At 42.3% G+C, this 25,912-nt stretch overlaps 1 protein-coding gene across 4 annotated transcripts in view; it reads left to right on the top strand.

Annotated features, from left to right (window-relative positions):
• Window positions 1–984: 984 nt before the first annotated feature.
• Window positions 985–25,912, top strand: part of LOC124035972 (semaphorin-6A-like) — a 112,035-nt gene continuing 87,107 nt past the window's right edge. For all 4 annotated transcript variants that reach the window (XM_046349977.1, XM_046349979.1, XM_046349978.1 and 1 more), the window contains exon 1: window positions 985–1,369. The gene's annotated coding sequence lies outside the window, so the exon portion shown is untranslated. The remainder of the gene's footprint in view (window positions 1,370–25,912) is intronic.

The following is a 25,912-nucleotide window of genomic DNA, read 5'->3' on the forward strand; positions in this document are numbered from 1 at the left end:
CACACTATCAAATAAATGTAGGCAGGGAACATATGGCACAACAACTTGAAAGAGACAACTGTATAGGCCTACTCATTTATCTGGGATAATAGTTTATCATCTTTTGGCCATTGACTCACACACAAGGATCCACCTGCACTGTAATTATGTAATAGTGAGTTACTCAAATTGCAGACTTGAATTTGCCATAATTCAAGAAGATAAAGGCGAAATGCTGTAATAAATCAGTTTACATTACTGGACTGGAACCATGAAGAAGGGTACATTGTAAATTATATCAGCATGTCTAAATACAATTTGTTGCAGCAAGCATCTGGGCCAAGTGGCTATAGTTTAAGGGACATAACTAATGCAGCCAACCCCATTGGGCTGTTATTTCATAAAACAAACACTCCCGATCTGAGCATGAGCCATTATGAATCCTTGGCCTTCTGGCGTGTAAGCACCTTGTAACAGATGATAAGCCTGCTTTCAGTGTGTCTTGCCTCAATCTAGAGTATGACATGTTTTTGTTTTTCGTGTAGTAGACATAAAAACAAAAGTAGCTGCAACTTCAGAGGGATTTTCTGTTATTCTGATAATTGTTTTTAGGTATTTGTATTCTACCTTTATTACGGGACTCTCAAAGAAATGGGGGTACAATGCGTAACTGTGGGCATCATCATTGTCACAACAATATTGTTTCTGACAGTTTCCGTGCAAGCCAGATATGCTTGTGCTTCAGGTTTCCATTGCCTATATAAATGTAATAGATCGTTTGTTGTTATTTCTCTTAAACGAACATCATTCTCTGTACATAATTATTCTATTTGGTCATTTAGGCTATAATGATTCGATTTTTGCATTTATGTCAATGTATTTTCATGGAATACAGTCGTCATAAGAGGCACCCATGAAACAAAAGATCCTATTCCACCAGCACGCTCTAGTCTAGGGTTTATAGCTCCTCCCTGTGTGTAGCGGGTGACAGCTGGGATCGCTGTGCACTAGTAAGAAGGCTTCATCTCCAAATAGGATGACCAGCAGCTTTTGTTAGGGGACTGAGTTCGGTTGCCACGAATGGTTCGGGAACGCTCCATTGTTAATTCTTGAACGCCAGGTTGCTCTTGCTCAGCTTTCTCAAATGAGTTTTTAAAACCGCTGGGTTTCAAGTGAATTTCCGATGGATATTCCGATTTGAAGAGGCGCGTAAGCCTTCAAGAGCGGCATGTAACAATAAAGCCCAAGAGGTTTAGAAAAGTAGCGTTCGCATAGTTTTTTTTATCTCTCGAAATGAGCACTGTCTGAACTGCTTTTTGAGCATTCGTTTTAATGGATTAAAGGACGAGCAATACATTTACCCCAAGGCATATCCATTCATGAGCTGAAGGTAATTGTATTATGATTTTTAACCTTGGATGTGCATAATAGTAGCCTATTTCCATAGAGCCTATAAACTATAGCCTGTTTTCCAAATCACTGTAGGCTATTACAAGTGCACAACGCGTGTATAACAAGGTAGTCTAGGTCACTTCAGTAACTTTATGAAATATCTGTCTGTTGCAGTTAATCAATAACCATTCATTGGGAAAGTGTAGGATTATCTAGTAAAGATAATAGGTATTTTGGCAATTTAAATATAGAATGTTTGTGCGTAAATAAGCATTTACACGTAGCCTATTATCCAAGCTGTCACGGGTCCATTCAATATCATTTGGAAGAATTTCGACGTGCCTGTAAAGCTTCAGAAATTATAGATTATTATTGACAACTCTCCGACAATTTTCCCCAGGTGGTAAAATCGTCTATAATTACAACGCCTGTCAATTATGGAGACAAACTCTCCCTTGCTTTTACTGTGCTGTGAACTTAGGCTAGCAGGACTCAACATTATAGTCTACTTAAATCATCTGAGCTCTCCTTCGTTGTTGGGCTCTCCATGGCTGCGCAATGATATACAATTGTCATGTGTGAGAAGACAGACGGGCATTTAGATTGTCAGTGTTGGCTAAACGAATATCACCTGTGTCTTTTCAAGTGGAAAATAAGGTATTTTATCGCAGCAGGTTATTTCAATGTATTGGCCTTCATCATTCTGCAACACATCATACATTATTTATTGATGTGGATTTAAATATACAGTAGCTATTTCATAAATGTATTTTCACTTTAATTTTACCAATTGATTTCTGACTGACATTTCTTTAACTGATGTACTGTAGATGGTTGTAGTTACACCACTTGTCTCTCTGTCTCTCTCTGTCTCTCTTTGCCTTTCTCTGCCTTTCTCCTCTCTCTCTCTCTCTCTCTCTCTCTCTCTCTCTCTCTCTCTCTCTCTCTCTCTCTCTCTCTCTCTCTCTCTCTCTCTCTAACACACACACACACACGCACGCACGCACGCACGCACGCACGCACGCACGCACGCACGCACGCACACACACACACACACACACACACACACACACACACACACACACACACACACACACACACACACACACACACACACACACACACAGATAGAGATTAGGAGTGAAGCGTTGTCCACACAGGGTGTGTTTAGTGACTACAGGATTTAAGGGCCATTTCAGGGATGGTCATTGTTGTAATTCCTCCATTCGGCATCAAATATGTGTTACATGTATGTAATGTATTTCCTTTAGAAAGAGATAAAACTGGTGTGAGCAGCCATATATACTGGATGCTGAGTTTACCCATTATTTTTTACGAGGTGGGCAGGGAGGCCCCATGCAACATGCTAACACCTCAGCTCTCTCAGCCAAGCCAGTGTTAATATGTCTGGGGTTGCTGTATTTACAATTGGAATCTAATCAAGGATAAGGGATGTTTCTCAATATGTTGAAACCTCCCATTTCCTGTGTGTTTATAACAACACAATTAGGAATAGTGCTAAATCGCTGTGATATTTTGGGGGAATTATTTGTAAGATGGGATGGTCTTGTAAAAACATTGATAGGAAAAAGAATAGTCTATGATCCATTATTTCATGACATCAATGGAAAGAATAATTAATGCGTTCCCATTCTCGGCACTACAGCATGGATATATGGTTACTCTAGAGGATATGTACCATGGGTATCTCTGTGAGATATACACTACAGCATGGATATATGGTTACTCTTGAGGATATGTACCATGGGTATCTCTGTGAGATATACACTACAGCATGGATATATGGTTACTCTAGAGGATATGTACCATGGGTATCTCTGTGAGATATACACTACAGCATGGATATATGGTTACTCTAAAGGATATGTACCATGGGTATCTCTGTGAGATATACACTACAGCATGGATATATGGTTACTCTAGAGGATATGTACCATGGGTATCTCTGTGAGATATACACTACAGCATGGATATTATGGTGTAACAGTAAAGTTGAGATGAGATACTGTAGATGATATGTACCATGGGTATCTCTGTGAGATATACACTACAGCATGGATATATGGTTACTCTAGAGGATATGTACCATGGGTATCTCTGTGAGATATACACTACAGCATGGATATATGGTTACTCTAGAGGATATGTACCATGGGTATCTCTGTGAGATATACACTACAGCATGGATATATGGTTACTCTAGAGGATATGTACCATGGGTATCTCTGTGAGATATACACTACAGCATGGATATATGGTTACTCTAGAGGATATGCACCATGGGTATCTCTGTGAGATATACACTACAGCATGGATATATGGTTACTCTAGAGGATATGCACCATGGGTATCTCTGTGAGATATACACTACAGCATGGATATATGGTTACTCTAGAGGATATGTACCATGGGTATCTCTGTGAGATATACACTACAGCATGGATATATGGTTACTCTAGAGGATATGTACCATGGGTATCTCTGTGAGATATACACTACAGCATGGATATATGGTTACTCTAGAGGATATGTACCATGGGTATCTCTGTGAGATATACACTACAGCATGGATATATGGTTACTCTAGACGATATGTACCATGGGTATCTCTGTGAGATATACACTACAGCATGGATATATGGTTACTCTAGAGGATATGCACCATGGGTATCTCTGTGAGATATACACTACAGCATGGATGTATGGTTACTCTAGAGGATATGTACCATGGGTATCTCTGTGAGATATACACTACAGCATGGATATATGGTTACTCTAGAGGATATGTACCATGGGTATCTCTGTGAGATATACACTACAGCATGGATATATGGTTACTCTAGAGGATATGTACCATGGGTATCTCTGTGAGATATACACTACAGCATGGATATTATGGTGTAACAGTAAAGTTGACATGAGATACTCTAGAGGATATGTACCATGGGTATCTCTGTGAGATATACACTACCTCATGGATGTATGGTGTAACAGTAAAGTTGAGATGAGATACTCTAGAGGATATGTACCATGGGTATATCTGTGAGATATACACTACAGCATGGATATTATGGTGTAACAGTAAAGTTGAGATGAGATACTGTAGAGGATATGTACCATGGGTATCTCTGTGAGATATACACTACAGCATGGATATTATGGTGTAACAGTAAAGTTGACATGAGATACTCTAGAGGATATGTACCATGGGTATCTCTGTGAGATATACACTACAGCATGGATATATGGTTACTCTAGAGGATATGTACTATGGGCATCTCTGTGAGATATACACTACAGCATGGATATTATGGTGTAACAGTGAAGTTGAGATGAGATACTGTAGAGGATATGTACCATGGGTATCTCTGTGAGATATACACTACCTCGTGGATGTATGGTGTAACAGTAAAGTTGAGATGAGATACTCTAGAGGATATGTACCATGGGTATCTCTGTGAGATATACACTACAGCATGGATATTATGGTGTAACAGTAAAGTTGAGATGAGATACTGTAGAGGATATGTACCATGGGTATCTCTGTGAGATATACACTACAGCATGGATATTATGGTGTAACAGTAAAGTTGAGATGAGATACTGTAGAGGATATGTACTATGGGTATCTCTGTGAGATATATACTACAGCATTCTTACAGTGATGGGCAATAGTCCTGGAGCCATTTTGAAACACCTGCCAGGATACATTATTTACAAGACATACTCTGAAAGCAGATCATCCTGCCATTGATGTATGTGTACATGTGTGTCTGCCACTGTGTGACTGACTACATTTGGAGAAAGCATTGTTTTTTCTTCAAAGCAGACAAGAGGAGAAACCAAAACACCAGCATGCATTGTGGCGCCTATATTTGGAGCAATGCTCTGTGGGACATTTGATCTGCACTTCCCAACAATAGCAATGAGGTTGGCATTGTGTGTGACTGATGTGGATTTGTCACACTTGTGTGCTTGGATCCGCTGTGCAGGAGTGTAGGTTGGTATTTACATTTGTCAAGCAAGGATAGATAGACGTGCTTGGTCTTGAATAATTGATCAATGGCATGCCTATGTGTAATGAATTTAACTCAATTACTCAAAGCGAGGCCTTGTTAATCATTGTGTTCTAATTTAGTGACAATACTATAGGTCCAACAGAGTTGTCTATTTGTGTATCTTTTATGATTGTATGTTTTATTAATGTGCAGCCAGTGTATTTTTTGTTGTTTAAACAATTTGTATATGAGAGCATCATTAAAATCCTCACACTCGTCAACATGTGATTTATTTATGATTAACCCTTTATTTATTTATTATTTTTATTGCAGTTCTCTTTATACTTTAATCATTTTAAATGAGTCTTTAATCGCATTTTAGACGGGCTACCATAGTAAAATAATATACATTTTAATACCATAATCCTTTGGGGAAATTATATCCCATGTAGCCCATATTTAACTAGGCAAGTCAGTTAAGAACAAAATCTTAAGTTTCAATGTGACATGAACTATCTTTCACTGTAGCAACTTTCACCTTCTTGCCAAATGGAAAATTATTATTTTTTGTGTGTCTATTTCCATGAGCAGCTCTTTGTGTGCCTCCTACTGATAGAAAATGTTAAACACCTTTTCATCCTCCATCCACCCCCACAATAGAATGGTGTCAAGCTCAGATGAAATAAATAGCATGCTGGTGTTCAGAAGCTGCATGACATTCAGAGAAAGTTTGTTTTCTCCCACACATTATTCCCCATATTGCAAATAACATTAACATGACATTGGCATCATATTTATCTCAATGCACTATTTATTTTTCTTGAATTAATAGGCCTTGTAAAATTCCCTTCCCGTAGGCTTGTTAAATTAACATAATGGACGTCCTTATTAGTGTCAGAATAGCCAAGGATGTACAGTATGGAGCTGATTTTTGACAGAACCTCTTAAGCCAATGGCTGAATTGGCAGAGTGCCTTTTGACATGCTCACTGTTGCTCTTAAGCTATACTTAGAAATGAACACAATTCAATTGTGATTGGCAATCCTAGGAGGAGAGTTGATGTAGCCGACCTGCCTGTGTTTCATAGAAGTTATCAGAGATGATCCACCTCTCTGGGATATGTGTTTGCAAACACAGTATAAACTGGCTGAGATAGACAAGTGTTGATAAGGCACCTAATCTGATGCCAGACAACACAGTTTATAGTATGTACAGTTGAAGTCGGAAGTTTACATACACCTTAACATTTAAACTCATTTTTTCATAATTCAAAAAAAGTACAATACCTTGACTTCAATATATCCACACATACTTTTCCTATATTTAAACTCAATTTTTCATAATTCCTGACATTTAATCCTTTTAAATATTCCCTGTCTTTGGTCAGTTAGGATCAACACTTTATTTTAGGAATGTGAAATGTCAGAATAATAGTAGAGAGAAAGATTTATTTCAGCTTGTATTTCTTTCATCACATTTCCAGTGGGTCAGAAGTTTACATACACTAAATTAGTATTTGGTAGCATTGCCTTTAAATTGTTTAACTTGGGTCAAACGTTTCGGGTAGCCTTCTACAATCTTCCCACAATAAGTTGGGTGAATTTTGTCCCATTCCTCTTCACAGAGCTGGTGTAACTGAGTAAGGTTTGTAGGCCTCCTTGCTCACACACGCTTTTTCAGTTCTGCCCACAAATGTTCAATGGGATTGAGGTCAGGGCTTTGTGATGGCCTCTCCAATACCTTGACTTTGTTGTTCTTAAGCCATTTTGCCACAACTTTGGAAGTATTCTTGAGGTCATTGTCCATTTGGAAGACCCATTTGTGACCAAGCTTTAACTTCCTGACTGATGTCTTGAGATGTTGCTTCAATATATCCACACATACTTTTCCTATATCATGATGCCATCTATTTTGTGAAATGCACCAGTCCCTCCTGCAGCAAAGCACTCCCACAACATGATGCTACCACCCATGTGCTTAATGGTTGGGATGGTGTTCTTCGGCTTGCAAGCATCCCCCTTCTTCCTCCAAACATAATGATGGTCATTGTGGCCAAACAGTTCTATTTTTGTTTCATCAGACCAGAGGACATTTCTCCAAAAAGTACGATCTTTGTCCCCATGTGCAGTTGCAAACTAGTCTGGCTTTTTTGTGGCGGTTTTGGAGCAGTGGCTTCTTCCTTGCTGAGCAGCCTTCCAGGTTATGTCGATATAGGACTCGTTTTACTGTGGATATAGATACTTTTGTACCTGTTTCCTCCAGCATCTTCATAACGTCCTTTGCTGTTGTTCTGGGATTGATTTGCACTTTTCCCACCAAAGTACGTTCATCTCTAGGAGACAGAAAGCGTCTCCTTCCTGAGCGGTAATGATGGCTGCATGGTCCCATGGTGTTTATACTTGCGTACTATTGTTTGTACAGAATAACGTGGTACCTTCAGACGTTTGGAAACTGCTCCCAAGGATGAACCAGGCTTGTGGCTGTCTACAATTTGTTTTGGCTGAGTTGTTTTGATTTTCCCATGATGTCAAGCAAAGAGGCACTGAGTTTGAAGGTAGGCCTTGAAATACATTCACAGGTACACCTCCAATTGACTCAGATAATGTCAATTAGCCTATCAGAAGCTTCTAAAGCCATTACATAATTTTCTGGAATTTTACAAGCTGTTTAAAGGCATAGAGTGAATTATAAGTGAAATAATAATGACCTAACTGACTTGCCAAAACTATAGATTGTTAACAAGACATTTGTGGAGTGGTTGAAAAACGACTTTTAATGACTCCATGTAAACTTCCGACCTCAACTGTAAATAGTTAAATGTGTACTGTACTTATACAGGTGAGTGACCACGAGTCACAAACGGCACTCGCTCTGAACACTCATTACGAACAACGGTGGCTTCCGGTTGTGTTTAGCTCATTGGGTGCTCATGAGGTGTGCATCGATGCTTGCATAGGACTACATGGATGCTCTACAGCAGCTTGTCCTGGGAGAGTTCCATGACACTGTGTTGACGGGGTGCTTGTTGCGTGCTTTTGCAGGCCCTACTTCCACCTTCTGTGCCTCAGTGTGTGGCAGTGTATCACAGAGAGGAGTGTGCATCTATCCCCCTCCCTAGGCCCATCTCCATTGGCACTGCATTTCTCATCTATTAATCATTGAGGCTGCTCTCTTATTCGGTTGCCATAGTTTCAGTGCCTGATACGGTGTTGGGGTGCCCAGAGAAGGCCAGGAGAGATTGCAGGGCAGCACTCGGATCAGCACTCTCCATGGGTGTCTGCTTGAAAAGGCGAAATGGTTTCCACTTTCATCTCACACCGGTGCGCTCCCTCTATAGAAGGAGGAAGCAAATGTAAGGAGGCTTTCACAGTAGGCCTTATCCCTGGAATCATGTGTCTTTCACTGAAGAGGCTGATGCTACTGTATGTTTACTGGCGACAATATGGGTCTTATTGTCCTCCTGGTTTGCAGTGGGTGATCTCAGAGATAGAATTGGCCTCCATTATTACACAGAATGTGTTTGGAGAGATTCATTTTGTTGTCTAGTGTAAGAAAACAAACCGTAGAGAGTTTGTAGAAGATGGCATCACTCTCCACCAAGAAAGATGTCAGTATGTTGAGGCTACCAGTGTGTTGAGCGTTTGTTTTTCAAAATGGTCTTTCTTGGCCGTGTTGTACCTCCCAAATGAGTTGGTAATCTCTGTTTACTCTTGTAATGGTTTAATGTGGCCATATTTTTGCTGTATCATATTAAACTTTGCCTATGGTATTTTCAGGGGAGCTAGTGGGCAAAGCCCTCTAATCATGGGACTTTCTTCTTGGCCTTTCATGTGGGCCACATTAAGAAGAAAGAACCTTGCCATTGGGATGTAATCCAAGCCTGGGTGATTTAGACACTGCAATTCTCTCATCTGGGTGACCTTTCTGGAGGGAATCCTACCATGGGTTTATAATGGAGAATTGGCCTGTTTGCTCAATTTACCCATGCATACGTTTTATGGCTTTAAAGTGATATGATTTTAGACTCAGTGACATAATTATTTTAGATGCAGGTGACTGGCGAGGGGGCAGGGCTTGTGGACTATTGTCAGTCTGTTATTTATGAAGAGAAATGCACTGTGTAAAGTGCTATGTGAGGGATGCTGCTCTGAGGCAAGGTCTATCTCGAAAGCTTTTATCAAAGTACACCCGTGGTTAGTAAGTGTTATTTAATAGAGAAAATGTCATTTGTAATGCCCTCCCAAGTCATGTAACCTTTCAGACGATGACAGATTATTTGCAATTTATTTGATTATTTGCAATTTCCACATTCCTTATTTTACCTATATGAAAGCAATCTCATCAATTGATGGCTTTTACACGTTAGCTTATTTAAAGATAAATCAAATTGACATATATTTGGGATGTTACTACAGACATACAAGAAAGAAGGATCAGTCACAGTTGCTGGCTACAAATTTAAAAAAGCGAGAGTCTTTTTCCATTTCTGAATCCAATTAGGACAAGAAAGTGAACAATAATACCTCTGTGTGTACATTTATGACATACCTAATGAACAAATTGCAGTCAATGTTGCGTGGTCGTGTGGCTGGTAGACGCACACGACCACAGGGCCCCCAGTGTTTCAGCACTCCTGCCTATCCATCAGCTCAGGTGGACCGGTGGGCTGGGAACACTTATCATCACTCTCATAGAGGCCACACAATGTCCGCCTTGCTCACATTTCCCTCAACCCTGATTAAATATATGGCAGCGGATGCTGCATTGTTCCATGCATAGTGATGTGTTCATTATCTAAATTCTCATCTTATTAGGCAAGCAGCACAAGGTTAGTGTGTGCAGGCGGAGGAATACGCTGTTATTATGAGGCATGTTGCTGTGATTGAGCTGTACATTTTATTGAGAAATGCACAAACAGTATTCACAACACTGTTGACGATTACCATACTTTTACTATGCATTTCAGATGAATGTGAATGCTCTGGCTGCACAAGCCATTTGATGTGTTTAAATGGTAGTATTTCGATCAACGTCACTTGTTTACATCCTGTGTACAACCATCAACTTGGCTCTTTATTGATTATTTAATTGCGTTTGGAGACCGTATTAAGATACATGGCCCTGTTCTCAGGCGCAGCAGTTGTTGAGAATATGGTTTGACTTCGCAAATGCAGGTTTTTCATGAATCTTGTTCTGGAGGCAGCTCTGCAGAACGGTCACTAGCTGGCACAGTCACAAAGTCATAAAATCTGATTTAAACCTAACCTTAACCCTAACCTTAACCGCACCGCTAACCCTGATGCCTAACCCTAACTTTAAATTAAGACCTAAAAGCACATTTTTATTGCCATGAATTTTTACAATTTAGCCAATTTTGACATTGCAGTTGGCCGAAGGATAAATCACTCAGTTCTGCCTCCAGGACAAGACTCGTGACAATAAGCATCAGCACGCTTCACAAACAGTCTGAGAATCTGTTAGAGGATCCTCCCATTTGTTTTCTTCCGCATGCCATTTTTTAAATGAGTTCAAACAGGTTCCTCAACGACTGTCCATTTTAAGTAGGTAGTTAATTATGAAAAATTACCATCAGCAATTCATTAGTCACCCCCTCTTAGGTTTCGGTTGGCTCCCCTGTCAGTCGGTTAGTGCACGTGAGCTAATGCAAGGTAACCAGAGAGGAAGGGAGGAGACAATCTACAGGCAGCGCAGCACAGCTCCTGTTCATCATCTGACCTACATAAGAGAAGGATCCTCTGGTACTGTTGTTTCTGGAACAGTATTTCTTTCTACCTGACTTTGATCTCCACTCCTCTCAGGGTGATGCTGTGTGGATTTATTTCCCTCTGTAGGCCCATTGAGGAGCAGCCTTACTGCCTGCGTCCATACTGGGCCTTATGTCCCAGTGCCAGCTAGCCAGCTAACTAAATTCCCCTGCATGGTGTATGTAGACACTATCTAAAGCAAACACTATTTAATGTGGCCTCGGTAGATAAGATGGGTCATTGCTGTTAAATGGTGGCGCCGTTGTGTAATCACTCAATTCTCACACTAAAAGTTGAATGGCTTAATGTGGCCTTGTGTTATACAGGCTGGCTGCTCCTGACTGTGGTTGAGTCAGGAGCTGTAGAAAAGGTTATGTTGTTGAATCAGGGTTTCAGTTTCAATATATTGTTTGTGCAAGAATGATTATAGAAGTAATTAGCCAATGATTGGTGTAAGAGTCACTTCATGACATTCGATGAAAGCGGAGATCAATTGAGTTAGTGATTTCAACAATTTTTTCAAAAAATCATCTGCTTAACAACTACCTCAAGAACTACCTCAGGAAAATCAGAACTCATGGTAGTGCCAACTACAGTATATCTTAGGGATTGCAGTGATTGTTCCAGAGTAACAGACAACCAGATTAAATACCCAAGGACCCCATATTTCTCAGCTCCACCATGAGTATAGTAATAAGGCGTGATTTTTCTATCCAAAGTGCTCATTGCTTTCCCTTAAGGCAATGTCGACAGATATTACTGCGTCACGGTAATTTCCATGGCTATAATGTTGGACTAATTGATAGAGTAAATACTACAGCTGCATCGCTCTAAAATATTTCCTGAATGGAAGTATGAATGGAGCGTGGCTCTATTCTTTCCCCACTGTACAATGCCCCACACAGTTTTAGTTCCTAATTCTTCACGCCACCATATTGAAATTGAAGAGAGGTTGCGGTTGGAGGAATATTGATTTTAGCCAATCGAATGTTATCAGAATCTTGGGTGCTTTTTATAGCCATTAGTAATGATTATTTATTCACGTGGACGCATTGTATTACATCTTGGAGGTTATTGAGCGGACACAGAGATACTAATCAATGAAAGCATTAATACTCCTGTTTGTCCTGTACTCTCAAACAACTGCCTCCTCCCTCCCCCAGAGTCAAAAGCTTTGACAAAGAACTCATGTTGTTCAAATGGGCCAATGTGTTTTGTCATCGTCATGTGGGTTGGTCATAAGAACGTCCTTGCCCTAGTTGCCAATAAGAATGGCAAGAAGAAATCGGCCCAAGAGGAGGTTATTATTCAGAAGGCATGAGTCAAGAAAAAAGGGCCTAACATAGAATAATTAAGGTGGAGTCACATTTTACTTGAAAATAATCGCAAACTACCCGGGGAATAGATATACTGTACGTGTGTCTTCGTATTGGATAACATGGATATAGAACTGAATCCTCAGTCTCTAGAGTTGGGCCCTGATGTTTGACTAGATACCAGAGAATGCTAGTGATAACATAAGCCTTTTATGGCATTGTGACGGTTGAAACTCAAGATGGCAAACCCAGTTATAAAACAGTTGTTGTTGCTGTTTTGCTTAAGTGCCTTTGGGTGGGTTATGGCATGGTCTGGGTATGTGAGCCACTCTGGTGTCTAATGGGCAGGGCATGGAGTATAAAGTATCTGTTGGACATGTACTGTGGGTCAGATATCCTAGTGGTCAGATGAGTGGCTGATCCTGTGGAAGACAGTGTCATGTTTTGTCATATATTGTCATGTCTTGTCCTTGTGCTTCCTCTTCTATTCGTTTCCCCCTGCTGGTCTTATTAGGTTCTTTCCCTCTTTCTATCCCTCTCGCTCCCCCTCCCTCTCTCCCTCTCTCTCTCTCTCTCTATCGTTCCGTTCCTGCTCCCAGCTGTTCCTCATTCTCCTAACTACCTCATTTACTCTTTCACACCTGTTCCCTATTTTGCCCTCTGATTAGAGTCCCTATTTCTCCCTCTGTTTCTGCGTCTGTCCTTGTCGGATCCTTGTTTGATGTTTGCTGTGCTGTGTTCTTTTTCCGTCGTATTTTTGCCTTCTTCAGATGCTGCGTGTGAGCAGGTGTCTAGTTCAGCTACGGCCTGCGCCTTCCCGAAGCGACCTGCAGTCTGTGGTCGCATCTCCAGTTATTCCCCTCTACTGACTAGAGGATTTCAGTTTTCCTGTTTTGACTTTACCTGAGATATTCCAGGATTATCGTTTTTGTTAAAGACTGGAATAAAGACTCTGTTTCTGTTAAGTCGCTTTTGGGTCCTCATTCACCTGCATAACAGAAGGATCCGACCAAGAATGGACCCAGCGACTACGGATTCTCTCTACTCTGCTGTCGAGTTCCAGGGAGCGATGCTAGGCAGACACGAACAGGAATTGTCTGCTGCTCGACATGCCGTTGAGACCCTGGCCGCCCAAGTCTCCGGCCTCTCGGAGGAGATTCACAATCTCCGCCTCGATCCACCGGTTACCTCCTGGGCTTCCGGGTCTCCGGAGCCTAGAATTAATAACCCACCGTGCTACTCTGGGGAGCCTACTGAATGTCGCTCGTTCCTTACCCAGTGTGATATAGTGTTCTCTCTCCAGCGCCACACGTACTCCAGGGGTATTGCTCGGATCGCCTACGTCATATCACTCCTTACTGGACGGGCTCGGGAGTGGGGCACAGCTATCTGGGAGGCAAGGGCTGAGTGTACTAACGAGTATCAGAACTTTAAAGAGGAGATGATACGGGTTTTTGATCGTTCTGTTTTTGGGAAAGAAGCTTCCTGGTCCCTGTCTTCCCTATGTCAAGGTAATCGATCCATAACGGATTACTCTATAGAGTTTCGCACTCTTGCTGCCTCCAGTAACTGGAACGAGCAGGCGTTGCTCGCTCGTTTTCTGGAGGGACTCCACGCTAAGGTTAAGGATGAGATTCTCTCCCGGGAGGTTCCATCCAGCGTGGATTCTTTGATTGAACTCGCTATTCGCATTGAACGACGGGTAGATCTTCGTCACCGAGCTCATGGAAGAGAGCTCGCGTTAACTGTGTCCCCCCTCTCCCCGACACTACCATCTTTCCCCACTGACTCAGGTGTTGAGCCCATGCAGCTGGGGGGTATTCGCATCTCGACTAAGGAGAGGGAACGGAGAATCACCAACCGCCTCTGTCTCTATTGCGGTTCCGCTGGTCATTTTGTCATTTCATGTCCAGTTAAAGGCCAGAGCTCATCAGTAAGCGGAGGGCGACTGATAAGCGCTACTACTCTGTCCTCTCCGTCAAGTACCTGTACTACCTTGCCGGTCCATCTACGCTGGACCGTATCGGCAGCTTCCTGCAGTGCTTTAATAGACTCTGGGGCGGAGGGCTGTTTTATGGACGAAGCCTGGGCTCGGGAACATGACATTCCTCTCAGACAGTTAGGGGAGCCCACGGTCATGTTCGCCTTGGATGGTAGTCCTCTCCCCAGTATATTATGTGAAACACTACCTTTAACCCTCACAGTATCTGGTAACCATAGTGAGACCATTTCTTTTTTGATTTTTTGTTCACCTTTTACACCTGTTGTTTTGGGTCATCCCTGGCTAGTGTGTCATAATCCTTCTTTTGATTGGTCTAGTAATTCTATCCTTTCCTGGAACGTTTCTTGTCATGTGAAATGTTTAATGTCTGCTATTCCTCCTGTTTCTTCTGCTCCCTCTTCACAAGAGGAACCTGGTGTTTTGACAGGAGGGCCGGAGGAATATCATGATCTGCGCACGGTCTTCAGTCGGTCTAGAGCCACCTCCCTTCCTCTTCACCGGTCGTATGATTGTTGTACTGATCTCCTCAAGAAGCGTTTTGCATCCGCTCCTATCCTTGTTGCACCTGACGTCACTAAACAGTTCATTGTCGAGGTAGACGCGTCGGGGGTGGGCGTGGGAGCCATTCTGTCCCAGCGCTCCCATACTGACGATGGGGTCCACCCTTGCGCGTATTTTTCTCATCGCCTGTCGCCGTCGGAACGTAACTATGATGTGGCTAACCGCGAACTGCTCGCCATCCGTTTAGCCCTAGGCGAATGGCGACAGTGGTTGGAGGGGGCGACCGTTCCTTTTGTCGTTTGGACTGACCAAAAGAACCTTGAGTACATCCGTTCTGCCAAACGACTCAATGCGCGTCAAGCTCGTTGGGCGTTGTTTTTCGCTCGTTTCGAGTTCGTGATTTCTTATCGCCCGGGTACTAAGAACACCAAGTCTGATGCTTTATTCTGTCTCTTCAGTTCTTCTGTAGCGTCTACCGACCCCGAGGGGATTCTCCCTGAGGGGCGTGTTGTCGGGTTGAATGTCTGGGGAATTGAGAGACAGGTCAAGCAAGCACTCACTCACACTCCGTCGCCGCGCGCTTGTCCTAGTAACCTTCTTTTCGTTCCTGTCTCTACTCGTCTGGCTGTTCTTCAGTGGGCTCACTCTGCCAAGTTAGCTGGCCACCCCGGCGTTCGGGGTACGCTTGCTTCTATTCGCCAGCGGTTTTGGTGGCCTACTCAGGAGCGTGACACGCGCCGTTTCGTGGCTGCTTGTTCGGACTGCGCGCAGAATAAGTCCGGTAACTTTTTTCTGCTTCTGCTCCTGCCCTTGCTGTGTCTCAGTCTGTCCCCTGCCACCGCATCTCTCCTGGTCCTGCTCCTGCACTTGCTGTGTCTCAGTCTGTCCACAGCCACCGCCTCTCTCCTGTTCCTGGTCTTAGCCTTGCTGTGTCTCAGTCTGTCCCTAGTTGTTACTCTCCTGGCCTGTTTGGTCCTGATTGCTCTAACGCTTACAGTTCTCTACCCGTGTCTCATTTTTATAAGAGTAATAGCCCTAGATTCCCTCTTCATCGTCTCCCGTTACGGTCCTGAGGAGAGGAGTTGGGTTCTTTCTCGGGACGTGCTGGACCGTTTGTTGATCAATGATTTCCTCCGTTGCCGCCAGGGTTCCTCCTCGAGTGCGCCAGGAGGCGCTCGGTGAGTGGGGAGGTACTGTCATGTTTTGTCATATATTGTCATGTCTTGTCCTTGTGCTTCCTCTTCTATTCGTTTCCCCCTGCTGGTCTTATTAGGTTCTTTCCCTCTTTCTATCCCTCTCGCTCCCCCTCCCTCTCTCCCTCTCTCTCTCTCTCTCTCTCTATCGTTCCGTTCCTGCTCCCAGATGTTCCTCATTCTCCTAACTACCTCATTTACTCTTTCACACCTGTTCCCTATTTTGCCCTCTGATTAGAGTCCCTATTTCTCCCTCTGTTTCTGCGTCTGTCCTTGTTGGATCCTTGTTTGATGTTTGCTGTGCTGTGTTCTTGTTCCGTCGTGTTTTTGCCTTCTTCAGATGCTGCGTGTGAGCAGGTGTCTAGTTCAGCTACGGCCTGCGCCTTCCCGAAGCGACCTGCAGTCTGTGGTCGCATCTCCAGTTATTCCCCTCTACTGACTAGAGGATTTCAGTTTCCCTGTTTTGACTTTACCTGAGATATTCCAGGATTATCGTTTTTGTTAAAGACTGGAATAAAGACTCTGTTTCTGTTAAGTCGCTTTTGGGTCCTCATTCACCTGCATAACAGACAGGGTGATTAGGTTTCCTTCGTGTTGTTGGGGTCCGATGTCTGCTAGAACTCCTCAATCGGTGCCATGTTTGACTATCACATGTATGCAGTATATGAAATGGTGTATCCTACATGTGATATGATGAACAATGGAACTACAACTTGATTAAAGTTCTCCATTTCAGGTTATGTTTCCACCCACCCCATAGGTGAGAATGTAAACTAGAAGTTGATCATAATAACCTATTCACCCCCCAAAACAGATCAAATGAATAGATAAGACAAATAGGCCCATGTTGTGTATAGGGTCAACAACATGATATTTCCTGTGTTCAGGATATGGATGCTGTTGGATGTGGTGGATTATTGTGTCAGAGGATTGATATGATAGAGAATCAGAACAAGGTGGTGGTATTGCATTCACCTTTACATTCTCAAGTGTGGATAAGGGATGGCATCGTTACGTAAAAGAGGTCTCCATGATTATGCCTGGCCTCTCAGTGCACAGTATGGTAGGTAGTTATTTGTGTGTGTGTGTGTGTGTTGTCTGTGTGTGTGTGCGTGTCTGTGTGCCCCCTGTGAACCAACAGTGCTTGCATCCTGTGCATACAGCAGCAGGGCAACACAAGCGCTCATTGTACAAATCAAATAGCAGTGCTTGAGTACAGACAGTTTTGTCCCAGTGGAGATCTGTCAAGGTTATACGTTATTCCACAGTTTTCATATGGTAATCATTTCTGGACTTTTCAAATGGAGTTGTTTTCGTGAAAGTAGTCGTTCATTGTATGCTCCTTAATGGAATGTGACAACCTGTACTGTTTAGGTGGCTTAATTGGCCCTCCATAGAGATTGAAGGGTAGAAAGGTGAAAGGAAGAGGAGCCTTCCTTATAACACAGCCAACACGCTTCACTGGCCTTTCTAGTTAGTATAAAACCTATTGTTTTATTGGCAAACACAGAACAATAGACGGATGCACTGAACTTCCCTCTTTCAATGAGGACATTGTCAAGAACTATCATCATTATAATGACATTTCTGTTGATTCCCTATTTACTGTATACAGTAGCCATTACAGTGACGGGGTTGAGGAATATTTCTGAATTCGTTTTTTTTTTTTTGCCAGTTACAAATGTTTGTCTGTGTGCTTCATCCAGTGAGACGTCAGCTGTTTATGTGAGGTTTTAGAATCATTGTTATTAAGTCCTATTTTCCTGGAACCGAGAACACTGATTGACCCCGGTAGGTTTTTGTTTATGACACCAAGTCCTGGATGTGGATGTGGTTATTGACGTTGCATGTCTATGCCAGATTAAAGCTATCTTGGCTGCAGAGACCAAGTTAAAAGGCGGGGGTGCAAGGCCACAGGAAGTGAGACCTTCCCGGACCTTGCTGAATAGAAAGGTTTTCCTTTATTTGACTTAGTGGCACCAAATCTCTGTAGCTATTTTAAAGTGATGCTCTGGAACTTTTGTTTAATTTCAACCAGTAGTTTCGGAATTGGTCCCCGTTTTTAGTGTACTACATCATTCAATTGTGAACTATGTCATCCATTTCGTATGTTACCTCCTGCAAATGTACATTTTCTGGGCAATTTGATTAATATGTTATGAATCCAATTCGTACAATACTATATGTTACAAATTTGTTGTGCTTAAGATCTCGGACTTCGTTTTTAAGGCACCCTGAACTTCCCATGCTGTGGGAACATTGAGTCATTGATCTATTGCAGCCCGCTCTGACTGTGGCGATCGACAAAGTGGTGGTTTCACCTTCATATTACAGGTCAATATGAAAGTACATCATGGGAAAAACTTTTAAATTACACCCTTAACCAGGAGTGAAAGTAGATTTAATTTCTTACCGGTACGGGATACCCAAGTTTGAGCACACATTTGTTTTTAATACTACATAACGTACACGGTAGCCTACTCTGCTGACACTGACAAACAGATCAATAAAAACGACGTTGTGCATATAATTGGTCTTCGAAAAGGGCACACCAAAAATAAAATACGACGTCTATCTAACCCGGAGGAGGAAATTATTATCCAAAAACAAACAAAAGTGACACTGACCCAATAATAAAGTCTGCATATGCACACTCAATCGGAATATGGCCAATGTTCTCCGCTGGAAATCAAATCATGCTTTCTGATGTAGTGGCCTATTTTGAATAATTGTATTTATTTATGTATATACGGGAGTAAGCTAATTAGGATATCTCATTTTGGCAATTTAGTTCAAATTACTTTTGGGAAAGCTTAGCTTCTCCTAGCCTTATGGACACGCCACCTCCCCCTTTTAATGTGGCATAAACACAACCAGTCATGATGTTTTCATCTGATTGTCAAACAATCACTTAACAAAGGCGCTCCTGTAGGCTACCCGTCCACTCACAAATCATTTCAGCATCCAAACCACAACAGTGCACTGTGCACCCGCATTTTGATTAAAGTAAAGAGACATCTGTTAGCAAACACCAACGTGTATTGTAATTACATTATGTGATTGTCATTAGGCTTAGACTTGTAGCCTGAGTTGCTGCATGCACTGTTGTCCACTCGTCTTGTCATCTCCGCCTTGTTCGTGAGCATCTCGGCCACTCATCTCTGCCTTGACAAAATGTAAGTGTTTTTCTCAAACCACAATGCAATTTTGAGAGTATACCACTCGGTTTCCAGTCAATTCGCAAATGTTTCATATGGCTGACATAGAAAAATATTAAATAATGGTCTAATAGCCTATAGTTTATTGGGCGTGTTGTATTAATTATGATAGGCTCACGTTTACTGGCGTACCCCCACTATTTATTTTGCCGGGACGCCGTACCGGACCGTACCACCTTACTTTCACCCCTGCCCTTAACTTCACACAGCCCTGTCAACTTTTCACTCAAGAACTCGCTAATCTCCACATGAGAAAATCATGTTGAATTAGGCACTCTGAATCTGCATAACTCCTCTGGCTTATATTGTTGCAAAATTCAGGTCGGTAATTTCTCTGGCGTGTTGACTAAAAGAAGGATAAAATTCTCACTGACTGACCAGTGGTGCATTAAATAGCCTGCCTGAGCACGGTTGATTATGAATAACAAAACTGTATGTGTGTCACTCACCATGAAGATAATTATTTTTCACCAAGTGTTTTTGCATCTCTGAGATTTAAAAGGGAGAGGAGAACGTTTTTGTAATGACTTTTGCCGATGTTTATTTTCCTCAGAGTGGTGCACACAGGTCTAGAGTGTGGTATAGTTTGGGATGATGTTACTGGTGTGAGTTAGTACCAGCGACAGTTCCACAGTGGGAAGCTAGCTCTGGTGGGGAGACCTCATGTCCAGATTTGGCCTACATTCCAGACACTCAGTGGTCCGTCTGAATTCTATGGCCTGAGGTGAAAGAACCGGGGGAAGGAATCGAGGTTAGTCCTGGGGTCAGTTTGTATGTGGCTGTGGGTGTGTGTGCATATGCATGTGTAGAAGTAATTTATTCAAGATAGATGTACCAAAAATGAAAGGATAAGCCTGTGGTGCTGTCGGTATTTCTGTAGTGGATATCCAGGTGTATTGAAGCAAATTCTCTGAAGTATGATGGAGAGCAGATTAGCTATTTTGGATGTTGTAGGAGGACTGTTTGGAAAATCTACAAATGAAGTTGCTGGATTGTAATTAAAGGATGTCTAAAATGTACAATACTATTAGGATGGATGTGGCACCACAGCAAATATGGTTGTAGGTTGAATTCAGAGTAATGACTACTAAGACCTTCTCTTTCTCTGAAAAGGTTTGAAGTCAAATGGCCATAAAAGCTGTCAACACATTTGATTCTATGGCTTGTCCATCTTGTCCATCTGCAGGTTACATCACCAGCATGCTGCCTTGTTTATTTAGATAATGGATGTTAAGCACTGTTGTTGTTAGCATCACTTGGTGATTGATGGGGGGAAATCCACCTCAACTGACATGGAAAGCCAGCATGCACTGCTGTTTACCTTGTGAGACATACCGAGACAAACAAGGTATTGAATTTCATAACAACGTGTAACTGTGGTATCCAGACGTACAGTATACTGATTTCAAAAACTAGAAGAATTACACTGCACTGTTAACAGTTAAGGCTTCATAGGCATAACTGAGGTTATATGCATGGACTGTTTGGAGGTCCCTCTATTCATTGGTCATGTCCCCCTCCATAGTGGTTGGCTAATTGGTCGTCCCGGCTAGCTACTTTTTGTCCTGGGCTCTCAAAAAGGTGTGTGGATGGAGTTATAGAAGGCACACATGGGGGAAGAGGGAAGCAGAGTTCCTATACAAAGCTGTGCTGGGAAGAGCTGAGCCGAAGGGGGTCTCACCGGTTTGGGGGAACAGATCCTGCCAGTTGTTGGCCTCCACAAGTTAGCCTTGACCCACATAGCCACCCATGTGTGAGACGTTTCTTTATAGAGCTCCTCTCACTTGAAACATTGAAATATGGGTGTTCCTGAATCTCCCTGCTTGTTTTCTCCACTGGGACCGAGAGGAGGCCCCATGTGGGCTGACATTGTTCCCCCCGACCCAAGGACAATAAGCCAGTTGGCTCTGCCAAGCAGAAGAGTGCTTCATTCTGGGAGAGAGTATTGATTGTTCTATAGGCTGAATGTCTTCAGCTGCTCTAGGATACAGGGAGAGGTCGTTATTGCTCATGAATCATGGAATCATAGACGTTAGTGGGTCTTTAACATACTCCAAGTTGTTTACACTTGTAGAAGAATTATATGTTTTTTGAGGATAATGTATTCTGTGTAATTAGCACCTGGCCTCTAAAAGCACATTCAGAGACATTACACTGGCTGTGTATGGGCTGCAAAGCTATGTGATTCAAGAAGGGATATGCTGAATGAGAAAATGGCTAATTTCTCTACTGTTGTCTCTTCGGCTTTTTACCCATTTAGGAGTCAGTACTTTATTTGTGTGAAGAAGCCAATGACCTAATCTTGATACTTTATCTTAAAGGCATAAAGACCATGAATCAGTGAATTGTGAGCGATGAGTAGCTCATGGATCATTATTACCCCCTTTCCATTTGGCCATGATTATAATTGAAGTAGGTCAAGTGATTGTGATGATAACTTAGGCAACATATAACCCCTCACCCGTTTTACCACCCACAAACCACACACACACACACACACACACACACACACACACACACACACACACACACACACACACACACACACACACACACACACACACACACACACACACACACACACACACACACACACACACACACACACACACACACACACACACACACACACACACACACACACACATACAGAGGGTTGGGTAGGTTACTTTGTAAATGTAATCAGTTACAGTTAGTAGTTATCTTTTTGGATTACTCTGATTACTTTCAGTTACTTTGAAATGACTTTCCCCTTAAGATGCATTAGGAGAAGACAACAAATGTATATTACCAATTGAACAACATCTATTGAAGGATAAATCAATGTTAGAGTTTACATAGCTGGCCATAAATGGATGTTGTATTTGACTTTATGGGTTATGTGGGATTCTTCTGACCCATTGCTTTCTACCTCAATACAGAATATAATAATAATAGTCTATATCTTTACATCAAAAACCAGTCTGTCAGATTTCCAGTGATATGGAAATATAAATTAGCCAACTTGTTTTACCTGAGCATAACCCAAAAACGAAGGATTTATTAGCCTACTCTGTTGTTTATGATTTTGTTTTCATGGAGGACTGATTGCTTCGTGTTGAAAAATAAATTCTGCTCTCATGGAATGGCATACTTTGAGCACTATGGGGAAAGTGCTATTTAGATGTGAAAAATGAATGCCATATGATCCATTTGCTATAGGCCTATTGTTTATGTATTTATTGGTGACACTTTGAAATCTCGACAATTTGCAGCCGTTTAAGTCTATCAAAAGTGTGTGAGTTTGCGCATGTGTCCATTAGACCTATGGATAAAAATAAAATAAAATCATCACAAATTAGAATGAGCAATAAAAGCCCCACTCAGGGGTCTTCTTAAATTAGAGACTTTAGAAGGGAGGAACTGTTGCAAGAGCAAATTTTTCGCTTACTGCCCACCGGTCGCAAAAACAGTGATTGAAAGGCAGCTTTATAACTTCCTCAATTCAACCATTATTGGGTTAAAATACACCTATACATTCATGAACAGCCATCCACAACAACCACAAATAGCTAAATGAGAGATCAGTAGTGTGATTCACATCATTGGGCTCAATAATAAGTGATATCCGTATGGCCAGTAGGCCACACCACTGGTATCATCCTAACCTCCAAGCGTTTATTCAAATTTGTATGTCGACAACAGTCGCACCATTGGAAGACATAGCTTGCTTGGACTGTATCCTACTAAAGCCTATTCTTGCTCTTTTCCCGTGATCCATCAAAACACATTTGGTGTGTCATCATAGTAATCTCTGATTGTGGTCAGACTGCAGATTCTTGTCAGCTGCCATGTTTTTGGGGTGACTGTGAAGATCCAACGATTTTCTACGGAGAGTAAAGACAGTGGTAGGGTACTACTCTTACAGCATAGAAGCTTAGAAGGTCCTTCAAAAGCTTTTTGCTTTGAAGAATATGTTCCTCACATTGGTTTTCAGTTTTTTTTAAATAGGGGGGGTATAAAAACAGGCTTGCAGCTAACAATTTTTTTTTATCTAGGATGATGGGGCTCTAGTTTTCTTTTCCCAAAACACACTCATATATAGCACACATATTCAAACACACGCGAGTTTGTACACACACACACACACACACGCGCACGCACACACACACACACACACACACACACACACACACGCACGCACGCACGCACGCACGCACGCACGCACGCACGCACGCACGCACACACACACACACACACACACACACACACACACACACACACACACACACACACACACACACACACACACACACTAGCATGGAATCAAAAGCTTAGAATTAAGCTGTGTATATGCTGCTTCCCCTTCACTGAAGCCCATTTTGGGGGAGGAAACCACATGAAACAGCCTGAGCCCTCCCACTCCCACTCAGCAGCCATTAAAAGATTAGACAACTTTACTGGATCTTATAATCAGTGATGAAATGCCCAACAAAATGCATTTTGATATCTCAACAAGAAGCCAGTGCCATATGCAGGTCATTACAGACTCTCAAAGCCAGCTGTTGTTTCTAGACCTGACTGAAACTCAAGCATAAATTTAAAGTAATTACCATGTCAGAGATCAAAACTGGTCTGACACCACTTTTTCAATTACTCAGAAAGGTTGTTAAAATGCAAATTCAACTAAATGGCTAAACCCCCTGAGAGGGATATAGTTTCTAACATTTCCTTATCTCGTCTTTAAGGGTGAAGGCTGCAGACTAGAGAAATTGACTGTGCTATTCCTCTTTACCCTGTATGAAAGCTGGCTGAGCTTCAGAATCTTGTAATTACAAGGCTGGTACTGGAAATGTCCTTCCCCAAACAATTTAGTGAAGATTCCGGAGGAGTCATCTGAGATGTATTGTATAACATTATATAATGTTATTCTTAAAGATGAATGCTGTATTCTTATAATTTACCTCTTTATGGATAACCAGCACAGCTCGCTCTGTTTATTTAAAAGTTTGTTTTGAATGTTCTAGTATTTGATTTATATTGATTATGTCTTGTAATGTCTATGAATTATTCACCTTTCTCTATGTCTCTTGGCAAATTGATATTACGTAATGATGTTATTTTGCCTTGAGCACTTACTCAGACATGCTATACAAGTTAGTCAGTGCTATTTCTCCAGCCTTAACACCCAGGTGTTTGACTCCACAACAAGATGCACTCAGATATTGCCACCACAGTGGCACCGCAGTGACAGTGACATCATCACTAGTGGACAGATCCTGGAAAGGTTCACTGGCAGGGCTAATCAGGGCTACTGTATAACCTGGCAGGAGAAAGCCAACTTGGAATCAAGCAGGGAGACGGGGGAGGTGGAAGAGGGAGGAACGCAACGCTGACTGGAGCAGGGAATGCTCTGAGGTCTTGCCATAGGGGCCAATAACCGTGGGGCCCACCCTGAATCCAATGGCAGCTATCCTCACCACTCTGGGGGGAATGCCAGATAGCTGGGTCCTGGAGACTCCACAAGCCTTGCACAATGAATGGCTGTATATTAGCTCTTCCCTCTCTCCCTCTGTCTCACCAGTCACCACAGCCTCGAAGGGCATGACGGGGGTAGTATAACTCTCAGGGAGTTCTTGTGTCGTGTGGAAGAGTGTAGCAGGATGTAAGGAATCTGTCCCCTCAATAGGGAGTTTAGAAGGGTTTTATTTGCAGTTTAGAAAGTAAAGGTTTGGTTAACACTTTCTATGAGCCTCCTGTGTATAATGCATTATGAATACGTGTATATTGTCTTCTATCACAGACACTATCCTCCTTTAATCTAAGTGAATGACAGCATATGCACAACGCTGCATGTCCTTGTGTTAATTGAACTCAGACTTTGCTGGCATTTATTTGCACTTCCAAGCTTCCATGTTTCAGTGTCTCTCCTTTGTGTTACGTTAAGTAAACATGAGTGTATATCCCATGTGTCCTGTCCCCCTTCTTCTCTCGTTCATTCATGCCATTGGAGCAGTATAATGAGTTGTAATCAGCAGCAGCCCTGCTGGCCGTATTTCATTACACTTTTGGCATGGTTGTGCGGACGTTTTTATTGCAGCGCCGAGCTGCTCTCAATGAGCTTATGGCAGACCTTGATTAGATGGAGAGCTTGCCGAGCAGCGATGGACGTCACCTTTTTTTAAATAGTTAATCTGTTCCTAAAAGGACAATGACTCCTTTAACCCCCCTCCTCACCGCCCCCATCTTCCCCTGGCCTGGAGTAGCTCATGGCTGAGGCACGCCGTGGATTAAACTCTGTTATCCACTCCCCTTCTGCCTCATATCACACATAGGGAATACTGTTGCCATTTATTTTGACAGAGCCATCTTATAGGGCCAAAAGCAATAACCATATGTTCCAAAGCAGTCCAAGACAGGAGTACTTCTCCCCCATAGTTACTTTCTCTGAGCCACCACACGATGCAATTAGAATGCACAATGTTCCACGGGACGATTTTACAGCGGCATCATTTCAGAAGCCTGTAGGAATTAAATGTTTAAGATCA

Source organism: Oncorhynchus gorbuscha, linkage group LG05, assembly GCF_021184085.1.
Source record: "Oncorhynchus gorbuscha isolate QuinsamMale2020 ecotype Even-year linkage group LG05, OgorEven_v1.0, whole genome shotgun sequence".
NCBI classification, from domain to species: domain Eukaryota; kingdom Metazoa; phylum Chordata; class Actinopteri; order Salmoniformes; family Salmonidae; genus Oncorhynchus; species Oncorhynchus gorbuscha.